The sequence below is a fragment of the Fukomys damarensis genome, unplaced genomic scaffold (genome assembly GCF_012274545.1).
Source record: "Fukomys damarensis isolate Sample0158 unplaced genomic scaffold, DMR_v1.0_HiC HiC_scaffold_30, whole genome shotgun sequence".
Classification (NCBI taxonomy): Eukaryota; Metazoa; Chordata; class Mammalia; order Rodentia; family Bathyergidae; genus Fukomys; species Fukomys damarensis.
Window position 1 is genome coordinate 64145574 of NW_022900942.1, and position 11520 is coordinate 64157093.

Below are 11520 nucleotides of genomic sequence, written 5' to 3' on the forward strand. Positions count from 1 at the left end.
CACCCAAGTCATGTTCCTTTTAAGAGTAATGTGGCATTTCATAGTCTAGAACGAATGGGCCAATACCAGGCCACCTAGGAAGAGACTGTGGCCCTGATTCTAATGCCAGATGTCATGGAGACCTAGGCAATCTGATGACCCAAAAGGTGACTGTTCAAATACTCAGGAGGTTCAGGGACCCCCCACCGGCCAGGAACCCCCCCCCACTTGAGGGTGATACAAAGTCATTCACACCACACGGGTGCACACACACGCACGGCGGGCACAGCGCAGAAGATCCTCCCATGAAGAAAGGATATGCTCCTCTCTGAAAGTGGGCTCGAACAAATCTCACTGTTTACAATAAACTCGCATTTGGCATTATCAGCCGAGACGCAGATGGCTCTCATACTTTCATTCATTTCATTGCGGTATTTTTGTTATTTTTTTCAAATGGAAGCAAACTGTTCTCTCCATGACTCATGAATCTTAATCTTTTTGGTGACGAAAATCAGGATAGTATACGAATGACTAGTTTCTAGGTGGGAGAGTGGTAGAATACTAAGTAAGCTATTAGGAAATTTAGGATTACCTCACTAATTATTGAAATCATCCACGAGTTCAAAACTCGGAGTAAGAATGGTTCATAGTGAATCCAAGATGCCATTATGGTGAAACCTTTTGGGATTCGCTAAGGTTTTCCACCACAATTATTTTTCCTAGCACAGAATTGCCACACAGCCACGAGCAGGCCTAGCTCCCTGGGTAACCTGCTTGCATCTCTAGCCTTGCTGCTGTCCCACAGGGTGCCCCAGCTCCCAAACCATCTCTGTCACCCCTCAGTGTCCCCCATCAGCACTTATTTTCAGCTAAAAAAAAAATGAATGGGCATTGAATCATGAACTAAGCTTAACTTTAACTTTGGCTTTGATGCTGTAGAAAATGTCCCGGTGACTACTTTCCAACATCTTTTGGCCTCAGTTAAACCTCAGGGTTCCATAAGAGACACAACATCTTAATACTTGGGGAATAATGAAAAGTAAACGATGAAATAAGTCAACAATGAAAAACCTACTACTTCACTCTCACTAGGAAACAAAAAAAAAAGAAGCTCCTTCACGTGGAAAGAAGAAAGTAACATAGAAGCAAAGTGGTGATACAATTACAGGTAGATTTGCTTGTCACAAATACAGCCACTTTCACAACCTTCCCACTTGGAAAAGTCTTTATCCTTGTCCTTGTCCTGAAGCCCTTCGTGGTGCTATTTCTATAAGTTGCAGAGAAGTAGCTCTTGGGACAGGGAATGCCTGTCACAGGTTGCCAGAGTCAGGGCTGATTTGGCATGAGAAGTCAGTGCTCCAGATTCCCAGTTGTTACACATGGAGCATCAGACAAACACCGAACTCCACGGAAAGGGGAAAAGATTCTGGTACTCCAGGCTCTGTCTCAGTGCCCCTTCAGGTCTCCCCCACTGCACTAATGCTTATTCTGCAACACTTATTCATGGGCTTCCTATAAGTGCTCTACTGCACATAACATATCACGGAAGGCAACGAGCCATCCAGAATTCTAGCTGCAGTTTGCAAAAAAAGGGTGCAGCTTACTTCCAGTGGGGTGTGTGTAAACTCCATGCTAAAGAGACAAGATGCCCATGAACCTCCATACCACCGCAAGCATCAATGGAACCGTGACCCTTGGTACTCGCTGGTACTCTGCTACCTGAATAGCAAGCAGTGTTAAGTCCAAGGCAAGGATAGCCGGAGTTTACAGGTCACACGGACAGCAAAATTGTCAGCCTTATAGACGAGATTCCAAAAAGCAATGGTAGTCTGACCAGTAGGGCCATCTGAAGTTTGCCCCTAACCAAAGCCAACAGTGCTACCCTACCGGTACACTCAGCTGTCCTCTTTGTTCAAACTGAGGTGGCTGCTGCAGTAAAATGCTGCCAGCACTTGCAGGAACTAGTCGAGGCTTATTTCATGCTCGGTATCGTGAGGGGCACCTGAATTGCATATCAGGTCCTTGAAATTGGAACTTAATGTCTTCAGCCACAGTGTCCCTGGAGACCATTAATAAGAGAAATACACGGATGAATGTGTAATTCAGAAGCAACAAGCTTACCCTTCTGAGATAAAAATTCATCTAAATGTCTGTAGGTTTTAAGAAGAGTGTTAAGTTTAGAGCTCATGAAGACTTCCTGGTGCTGTAGTCATTCTGGGTGTAAACCTCACTGCAGGGATTTGTACGCAGGCACAGCACAGATGCAAGATGAAATACAAAACTAGCAGTGTTACAAAAGCAACACAAAACGTACAAAAGTGTAAGTTTGATATACCAACACACCATTAAAAAATTCCTATTCACAATTCCACATTTCCCTTCTTTATTTGTACTCATAAGAGCCACAAGGGTGGGGCCAATATCAATTATGTAAGTTTCATTATGTAAAAATATACCTTTTTACTTTTGGCTTTCTCTTTAGTAAATTTTAGAAACAGGTCTTCACTCTATTAAAATAGAATAATTTCTAACAATATAATTGCAAGGGTTATTCTAATGCTTAGTTTCATATAAATTTGAAATGCTAAATAATTCTGTTCTGCTCTTTAACTAAAAATAAGAATCTATTAAGAATGCCTTCTATTTGGAGTTTTTATATATAATATAAAGAATGGAATGGTAAAAGATAAACAATGGGAGTTTGTAATGCATGGTATTAAATTTCACTCCTAAACATGATTTCTGTTCTGTTGTACCAGGAGAGCTCACATTTTAATCCCCCTCCAAAGGCATAAAATAAATGCCAATGAGCCCTTCTATTTCCTACGAAGTTGTAAGTAATCCTAATAAGCCACTGCCCTTCAGTCCAGCAACTATTACGAAGAATCAGCTGGGGAAGGAAAAGGGACTACTACGGCTGGAAACATTTAACAATCTGGTTTAGCTTCCTGGTGGGATCTTCAAGTTAACATTGCCCTCTTTAGGTGAATGTGTGACGGTTACCTTTATAAACCAAAAGGCTCACAGCAGTAGCTACTCCAAGAAAAATGTCAGCTTTACTTTCCTGCCTCCAACTGTCCACATTCTTGTCCCCTCCCGCTGGTCTCACCGATGTAGACGTCACCGTGTGAGTCCATCCTAAAAACTTGGCCCTTCTGTAGCCCACAGCTCCCAAGGAACCAATGAAAGCATCATCTAGAATGTCTGTGCCCCTGGAAATAAATCTGTTTAAAAAAGTCAGAGCCCTTTGAAAACAAACTGTAGCTACTGCTTCTGTCCTGTTCTAGACGTTTATGGGGGATCTGCCCAGACTCCCACGGCTGACTCATTTCAGAGGATATGGATCCAGGAGGAACAGCAGAGTTCCTCAAACTAGGTTGGATGCACATCGTTCTCCCAGTTTTGTTTTTGTGTGAAGAATAAACTTAGAGAGTGATAAACATTCATGCCGTTTATGTCAGAGTGCTTATTAACGATGTAGATTCCTGGGCGGAGCCTCAAATTAAGCAAACCTCAAACTCTGGGGCTCGGTCCAGGTGTTTTTTGCCGTTGAGCTCTTGGGCGATAAATTACACTGGATCTCGAGAGCCACTAATCCAGATGGCCGGCTGATCTCAACAATCCCACGGTGACAGTGTGCGCAGACAGATGTTTTCCAGAAACTCGTGGCAAAACCACCTCACCCACCCACCCTGGTGCCCGAACTTGAGACAGCCCACACTTACAAGAGTCCCATTGCCATTTTGCAGGACGGTCACTGCCTGGATCCCGTCTGCAGCTGCAGTTCACGGGCAGCAAGTATAGTAATAAATAACAATGAAAGATTTTTGTGTTCTGGTCCTGGCAATAATTGCCCATTTATTGAAGATTGCAGTAACTTTACAGCCCTGAGCTGAATTTCCAAGCACACAAAACATCTTCACAAAGTTGCCAAGGGATGTCTTATTAAAAAGGGAAAATGAGGGCTAATTGTGGGCAGTCTGGAAGCCCGGGACACAGAGACTTCATCAAAATTAATACATTTTGGTTTAACAGACTTGCACAACAGGAATTCCTTTCGCCACCTAGTGAACCAAATTAAGTAAACTGACCAAAGGAGGCATCTTCTATCTTAAGCTGACATAGTGTGTGGAAGCAACACAAACAGTTTCTTTTGTGAAAGGGATTTTGTTTTTGTTTTTGTTTTTGTTTTTTTGTTTTTTGAGACAGGGTCTCACTATGTAGTGGAGACTGACCTGGAGCTCGCTATGTAGCCCAGACTGGTCTCGAACTCACAGCAATCCTCCTGCCTCAGCCTCCCAAGTGCTGGGATTACAGGCATGCGCCACCACACCCGGCTTGAGAAAGGGATGTTAAAGAATGAGATTTTAGCTCAGCATCCTTTCCTGAGCTAAAATTTCCTGCCATTGTTTCAGGGGCTGAGCTGCTTTATGAACAGTGGGCTCTGCAGCTGGGATGTTCCACATCGTCCAAGGCACCTGTCAGTAACGCCCCACACTGCAGGCTCTTATGTCGGGGCCCTGAGTCAAGCTCCTCCACCAAGTACCATCCAGTTTTGACGAGAAATAGTTTCCCAAGCATTTGTCACTGGGTAAACACAACCTGCCCCAAATTCTACTCTCAGACAAGGACTGGCTTCATGAAGATATCTATGTATTTTCATGGCTTTGCAATACCTGGAGGATCTCCTCTAACACAGGCTGAGATAGATTTGGCATCGCTTTGATGCTTTTTCTCCATAAATCTCATGACAGGTCCTCCAGCTCTTCCCTGGGAAGATGTCTTCCTGGATCTGTCATCTCTAATGGACTTGTCCTACCCCATCTCGTCAGACCTTTCTGTACCTCTAAGCCGGGCTTTACTGAGTTACCTGCATGGCTGGGTGTGATACTCCTTTCTGAGTCAAGGTGTAAATATTCTGAGTGAGAATCCATTAGTTTCCTTTGAATTTTCCCCAAAAGTCACCATACCCAACCCTGAATTCTGTCCCTATTTAACAAAACCCAATGGGCACACACGTACTGAATTTCATCCTCACAAATGGACTGACCCAGCACTAGACAGTGTTTAGAATCACGTGGCCTTCACATTTCCACTTTTCTCAATGTTGATATCCATGGAAACATTCCTTCCACTTCCTGTTTTATCAGAACAGACTGGTGGATCTCTACGTACCTTACAAGAAACATATGGGGGAACTTTAGAAAAAAAACAGCATCCAAGTTAGTTATTTTGGCTGGGGCATAGGTACATGTGTTATGGTATGATTCTCTGCACTGTGTACATCCAAAATAGTTCATAATTAAAAGTTTAAATTTCAAGTGCTGATCCTTGAGATATATATATCAAACCTCTGAGTAGTGAGACCCAGGCATTTCTGTGCATAATATTTTCCAAACAATCTGTATGTGGAGGTGCAGGTGAAAAACAGCAGTAAAAGACTGGAGCACCATATTAAGAATTTCTCATTTAGGAGTATATAATTCCGAATAGTTTCTCTGGTGTGAAAAACTATAATGGTATATAGGATCCTAATGATATAATTGACAATGTGAAATAGGAAGAAAAGGGCTAAAGGTGTAGGGGAAATGGGAAGAGTAAGAGATAGGTAGTAAGGGAAAAGGAAAAAAAAAACATGAGAAAATGGAAATAAAAGTATTTGTAAATAGGGAAGGGAGGAGGGGGTGAAGGGAGGGCAGGGATAAGGGTAAAAAATGAGAACCAAGACCTGTCATGTAAAGGTACAAGATCCCAATGATGAATGTAACTGTACTGTAAACCTAAAATATACCAATAAACTTGATGAGGAAAAAAAGCCAGAATATTAAGCAGCAACTTGGGATGGAGACAGAGAAGGCAAGTGAAGGACTCTTGGGATTAAAGTTATATAACTATACTTAAATAGAAGGACTTGCTTGCCACATTTTACAATGAAAGATGCATTTACTAAAAAAAAAAAAAAAAACAATTTCTCAAAAAATCATTATAGTGAAGAGATAACTGAACATCTCTGCTTACTGAAGCATTATTTACAGGGGCCAAGATATGGAATCAACCAGTGTCCACTGACAAATGAGCAGATAAAGACAATGTTGTATATGCACACCATGGAATATTATTCAGCCTCAAAGAAGAGTGAAATCCTGTCTTTGTGACAAAGTAGATGGAACAGGTGGTGGGGACCATGTTAAGTGAAATATGCCAGGTAGAGAAAGAGAAATACTACATGTTCTCATATGTGGAAGCTAAAGAAAAGCTAGGATCACAGAAGAAAAGAGTAGAATGGAGGTCAATGTTTGTTAGAAAGGGAAACAGATTGAATAATGCATCCCAAAGTACAGCAAGTTGGACAGAATTGGAGCACAGTTATTGCAGCAGTTATGTGGTAGCTGGCCTACAAGCTTGTGTACGTTTCAAAATAATTAGAAGAGTCCAAAGGTATAGAAAATGTACAGAAATGCTAAATGTCTAAGAAGTTGGATGGCACAGTTCCCTGCTAGACAAAAAGGCCCTAACTCCCCATCCTAAATGGCTCTTCCCGGCAGATAATAAATCACTCCAGGGAAGCAAAGACCCAGCTTTCCCACCACGAAGCTCGCCCGTCTCTCGTCTTTCCCACCAGGAAATCCAAACCTGCCAATGGATTTAAACCTCACCTCTGGCCACAGCCAAACATCTACCTCCACTATGCTCCCCTCACAACCCCTTGCCCATGTAAAACCTCACCCAGCCAGCCCCTCCCGCAGCTCTCCTCATTGTCGGAGACAGCCGGGCACCCTGTCTCTCCACTCCAGCCCCCTAATAAAAGCCTAGTTTTAGGTATTCATGTCTTTGGCTCAATTCCCATCCTCTCAATGGACATGCTAATTATCTTTATTTAATCACTGCACATAGTATGTATGCCGTTATTGTACTGCTTCATGTATGTATACACATACAGACATTACGTTTCTTTAAAAACACTCAAAGAAAAATCTTCAAAAGAGAGGTGTCTTGCAAAGAAGTATTAGTAGGAAGCACTTATATGTTTTAGGAGATTACCTAGCGCTCCTGGAAGGAGCCCCTGGACTGGGCACCACTAGGTGAGATGCGCACACAGGGAATGAGCCATGCTTGGGCATCTGTGGGTGACACGTGGGGTGGCTACTGTCAAGTCTGCTGGTGTTTTCACCCGGGAAAACCCACGACTTCTGCTGGATGCGCATTTCAGCCGCGTGTCAATAAAGCACAGGCGCATTTCTCACCAAGCTCAAAGAACTCCTGACACATGCGGTGTTCTGACTAGCTTCTCAACAACTCATCACAAAACCCAAAGACAGAAATGTCATTCACGGTTTTCTTCCAAGTTCCTGTATGATGTGGAAAAGATACACAGGGTTATCTTAGATGATGAAGGATAGAAAGTTCCAGCACACAGAGAAACATAAAAATACCTGGCAAATGGGGGTCTGTGTAGGAAATGGTGTCGCTTTGTGACACAACTGAACATTTTGTGATCAACTTTCCCTGACGCTGTTCCGGCCTTGCCCGTGTCCTAGTACCAGAGCGCCTTCCACTGGGCTCCTAGCCTGGGGCCCTTAGGTCCTCTCCAAACTGAAGATACGGTGAGCTCAAAGCATAAACCAAGCGTTGCTGCAGTTGCTCCCCCTCTACAGCCTGCAGCGCCTGCTTATCTGTCATCAACTGCACTCCACACCAGAACTATGTGTCATCAAACTGCAGCCAGGTGCTGGAGTTTGGCCCCAAAAGTCCATGTGGCCAAAGCCTGGTCTCCGACGTGGTGCTACCAGCAGGCCTGGAACTCTGAAGAGGAGAAGCCCAGTGCAGGAGGGGTCTGCAGGGGACTGTAGGGTCCCAGTCTCTTTGTCCTTCTCTGTTTCTCTTCCTGGCTGTGAGGTGAGCAGTCTCGCTATACCATACACTTCTACCATGACGTGCTCCTTTTTAATTTGTATTTTTTTGGTACTGGGGATCAAACTCGAGACCTTGTGCTTGCAAGGCAGGCAGTGGCACCGCTGAGCTCAGTCCCCGGCCGAATGATGTGCCCCTCTGGACTGGGTCTGAAAGCAATGGAGCCAGTCAACTGTAGGCGTGAGACTTCCGATTACCCTTTCTCTCGGTCAGTGGACCCTCGAAGACACTTGCTGCAATGATAACACACCAGGCTTCCCCAACATTTCCACACCCTTATATATTTCTTCTTATCACCTTACAGACTATATGATTTTCTTATTTCTTATGTTTTCTATCTGTGCCCTCTCATCCTGCATGCCAATGTCACAAAAGCAGAGGCCCCTGATTCCGAGGTGGCCCAGTCACAGAGACAGTACCTGGCTCGGGAAGGTTTTATGGTTGGGGTAAATCTCTCCCAAAAGCTTCACCCTCAGCTAAGGGAGGTATCAGGAGCTGGCGGAACCTCCTGGGAAGTGGGGCCTACGAAGAGAAAGCTCAGTCATGGGAAGCGTGCTGCCTTTGATACTGGCCTCTCGCCCCTTCTCTCTCCGTCTTTGCTTCTCAGATGCCTGAGGTCCTTTCCCCCACCAAGCACCCACTACCCTGAGGTTCTGCCATCCCACAGGTCCAAAGGCAATGGAGCCAGCCAGCCATGGACTAAAGCCTCTTAAACCGTGAGCCAAAATAAACTTTCCTCTGTTAAACTGTTTATCTCAGGTGTTCTGTCACAGTGACAGAAAGCTGTCTTACCCACAAGGCACTCAGAATATGTCTGTTGAATGGAAAAATGAAGAGAGCAGCAGAGATCATTAAATACGGTAAACTGCAAGGAAGGTGATCGGAGGGATAGAAAGTAGACTGAAGAGTCCCACTGTCCAGGACACACAACAAGACAATCTGAAGGAAGAAACGAAATCTAAGGGGGACAACTGATGCATGATAAAAAGGTGTAAGAAGTTCCACATGACACATTGTAACCCCCTCCTCTGCGCAGGAAACACACGGAGACCTCCAGTGCATGCCTGAACCCTGTACATGCTATGTTTTTCCTTTACATACAGACCTGTGGTCATGTTTAATTCATAGACTAGGCACACTGAGATGAGCAGTAATGATACTAAAACAAAGATCACAACAGTATGCTGTAGTAAAGTTATGCACACATGGTCTGTCTCTTCAAACAGCTACACTGACTCTCCTTTCTTGTTGACTGAGGGTGACCGTGCACATTGCTTCTACCCAATGATGGGGTAGATGTGGGCACAACTCCCACGCTCCCCACCAAGCACCCCGTCCTTGCTGCTCAGCTACGCAGGGGACATCGGCAGAGTCTCCTCACCACCTACCTGGAGAGGACGGGGTGGCTGCAAAGCCGGCTCTCGACAGGAGGTCCCCAACACCAGGGGTGTCACGGGACAGGAGGAGATGCGGCAGGGCCAAGCAGGGCCCTGATCCCTCCCACGCACGGCACGGCGATGACCGCGATGGTAGAAACTGTCAGGCAGTGTGAAGCAGGAGCGGAGACAGTGCTATCAATTGTTGCTATGGTGATATCTGTGGAGATTGTGCGACGACTGAGCAGTGCGTACTTTGAAGAGAGGCGGAAGAAAAGCTCACAGACTGCCCCACTGTCGTGAATCACCTGTGCCCCACGCTCAGGGGCTCACTTCCTGTGGTTGCCCATGGCCTGCCCATGAAATACAAAGTTTAGATGCTCTCATTTCCAGCCCGAGCTGTCTTTCCATGTGGTCAGCAGTAAGGCTGTATTCGGTGCTTCTGTGTTCTTTCAGACAGCACCAGCCCCTCCGTCCACCAGAGAGCCCAGCTCCGAGGGCCCCCAGCACCCAGGCACAAAGGTGAGGCTGTCACTGCTGCCACAGCACCCCCACCTCGGTGCCCACAGGGGAGGCTCTCAAAGTCCCCTTTCCATGCCCCTCTCATCCCTGACGAGATCACATGTCCCCACGAAGGGCGCTGGGACCTCCTGTCCCTCTGCTTCTCCATGGCCACCACTGTACCTGTGCATTTGTAACTCCCTGAGGGCCACTGTGCACTTTTGCTGGAAGCAAGGCCCTGTTGGGAACCGGGGTCACCTCCACCCACTGTGGTACCCGCCGCCTGGCAGGTGGGAGATGCTCAGAGACCTGGGTAAGCAAACACGGGTGGAAGCTGATGGCTTCAGCCAGGGGCCCCCCACTTGTGCTGGACACTCGGGAAAAGGCACGTAGACCCAAGAACTCTGCAGCGCTTTTCAGACCTTGGACAACTCACGTGAGGCTTGCATTGGCCACTCGGATACCCAAATATTTATGCGAATGACTGGAAAACACAGACCGGGGGGACGGGCCAGGACTGCTGAGGGCACCTTTGGTGGCAGGAACCCAAACCTTGTGCTTGCCCTAGGTCCACAGTGGAGCAGGGATGTTGAGTTGAAAGGCAGCCCTTAGAGGGGACCGGGGCTGACTCCCTGCTCCCCGCTTCTTGGATCCCACAACTAATCCCGATAGAAAAGTCAGAGGGACGCATGGAGAGCGCTCTGGGACGCGCTAAGGGAACCCAGGCGGCCTCAGGTTCGCAGCCCGGGAGGTCCCGCCCACGCAGACCTGGCCTCGCCCCTCGCTGCTCCTCACCAGGGCTGACCTCACTCACCCATCTCCTTCTGTCCTCTCTCTCCTTTCTAAACAGAGGGACTGAACCCATCTCAAGGACCATCGAGAGGATTAAATGAAATGATTTGTGTGAAGAGCACTCGGTGAGCCCCCTCCGTGTCGCCGAACAGTGCGCCAGGTCTTCGGCCGAGACTGCGCTCACAGCCGCCCCTGTCCTGCCTCACCCCTGGGCACAGAGGACCCCAGCTGAGTGGAGGCCCTGGCGCCGGCCCACCCGCAGGAAGGGTCTTCGCTTCCGGAGAGCTGCAGGTCTCCCTGCAGAGGTGGGCAGCGACTGTGCCGGGCCCAATGGACAGGGCTTTGCGCTGCGGTGCCAGGGAGCGCTCTGTGCACAGCACACGCTCTGTCCAGCACAAATGCTTTCCAGCTCTTTGTCCCGTCCGGCAGCCACTGCCTGGAGCACTGGTAGTGCACATGGAGAAATTCAAAAGCACCTGCCGCATTACTGTAGAATCACTTCCCAAACTGCAGACAGTCGTAGTGGAAGGTGGATTGTTGTTGTTGTTGTTGTTGTTTTTTCTTTTTGAGGGAGCGCAAATGATTTAGTGCTAGCATAATGAATTACAGGATTGAGTGAGACCCAGAGCCATTTGTCATCAAAAGAAAATGAGGAAGGAGGAGGAGGAGGTGGAAGAGGAGGAGGATAGGATGGGGAGAAAAAGAAGAAAGAGAAAAGCCTTGAGCTTTATCTATTAATAAGGAAAAAATAACCAAAATTCTCAGAATAGTGTGCTACTTTGGGAGTCCAAAATGTAGCTCCAGAAAGGCCGAGCAACAGAATCACCTCTGTCCACATGAACAGCTGTCACCTCCTGAGCACATTCCTAAATGCCAGGCACCGGGAGCACTGACATGCGTCTGGTCAGACACGATGCAGAAATGCCCAACCCTATCACCCCACCCTCAGTGGGGTCACAAC

General features: G+C 46.8%; 1 long non-coding RNA gene across 1 annotated transcript; it reads left to right on the forward strand.

The window, feature by feature from the left end:
- The first annotated feature begins 9284 nt into the window (after positions 1 to 9284).
- Positions 9285 to 11203, forward strand: LOC117283772. Its single transcript, XR_004514810.1, has 2 exons — positions 9285 to 9788; positions 10618 to 11203. It is a non-coding gene; the product is annotated as an uncharacterized LOC117283772 (long non-coding RNA).
- The last annotated feature ends 317 nt before the right edge of the window (positions 11204 to 11520 follow it).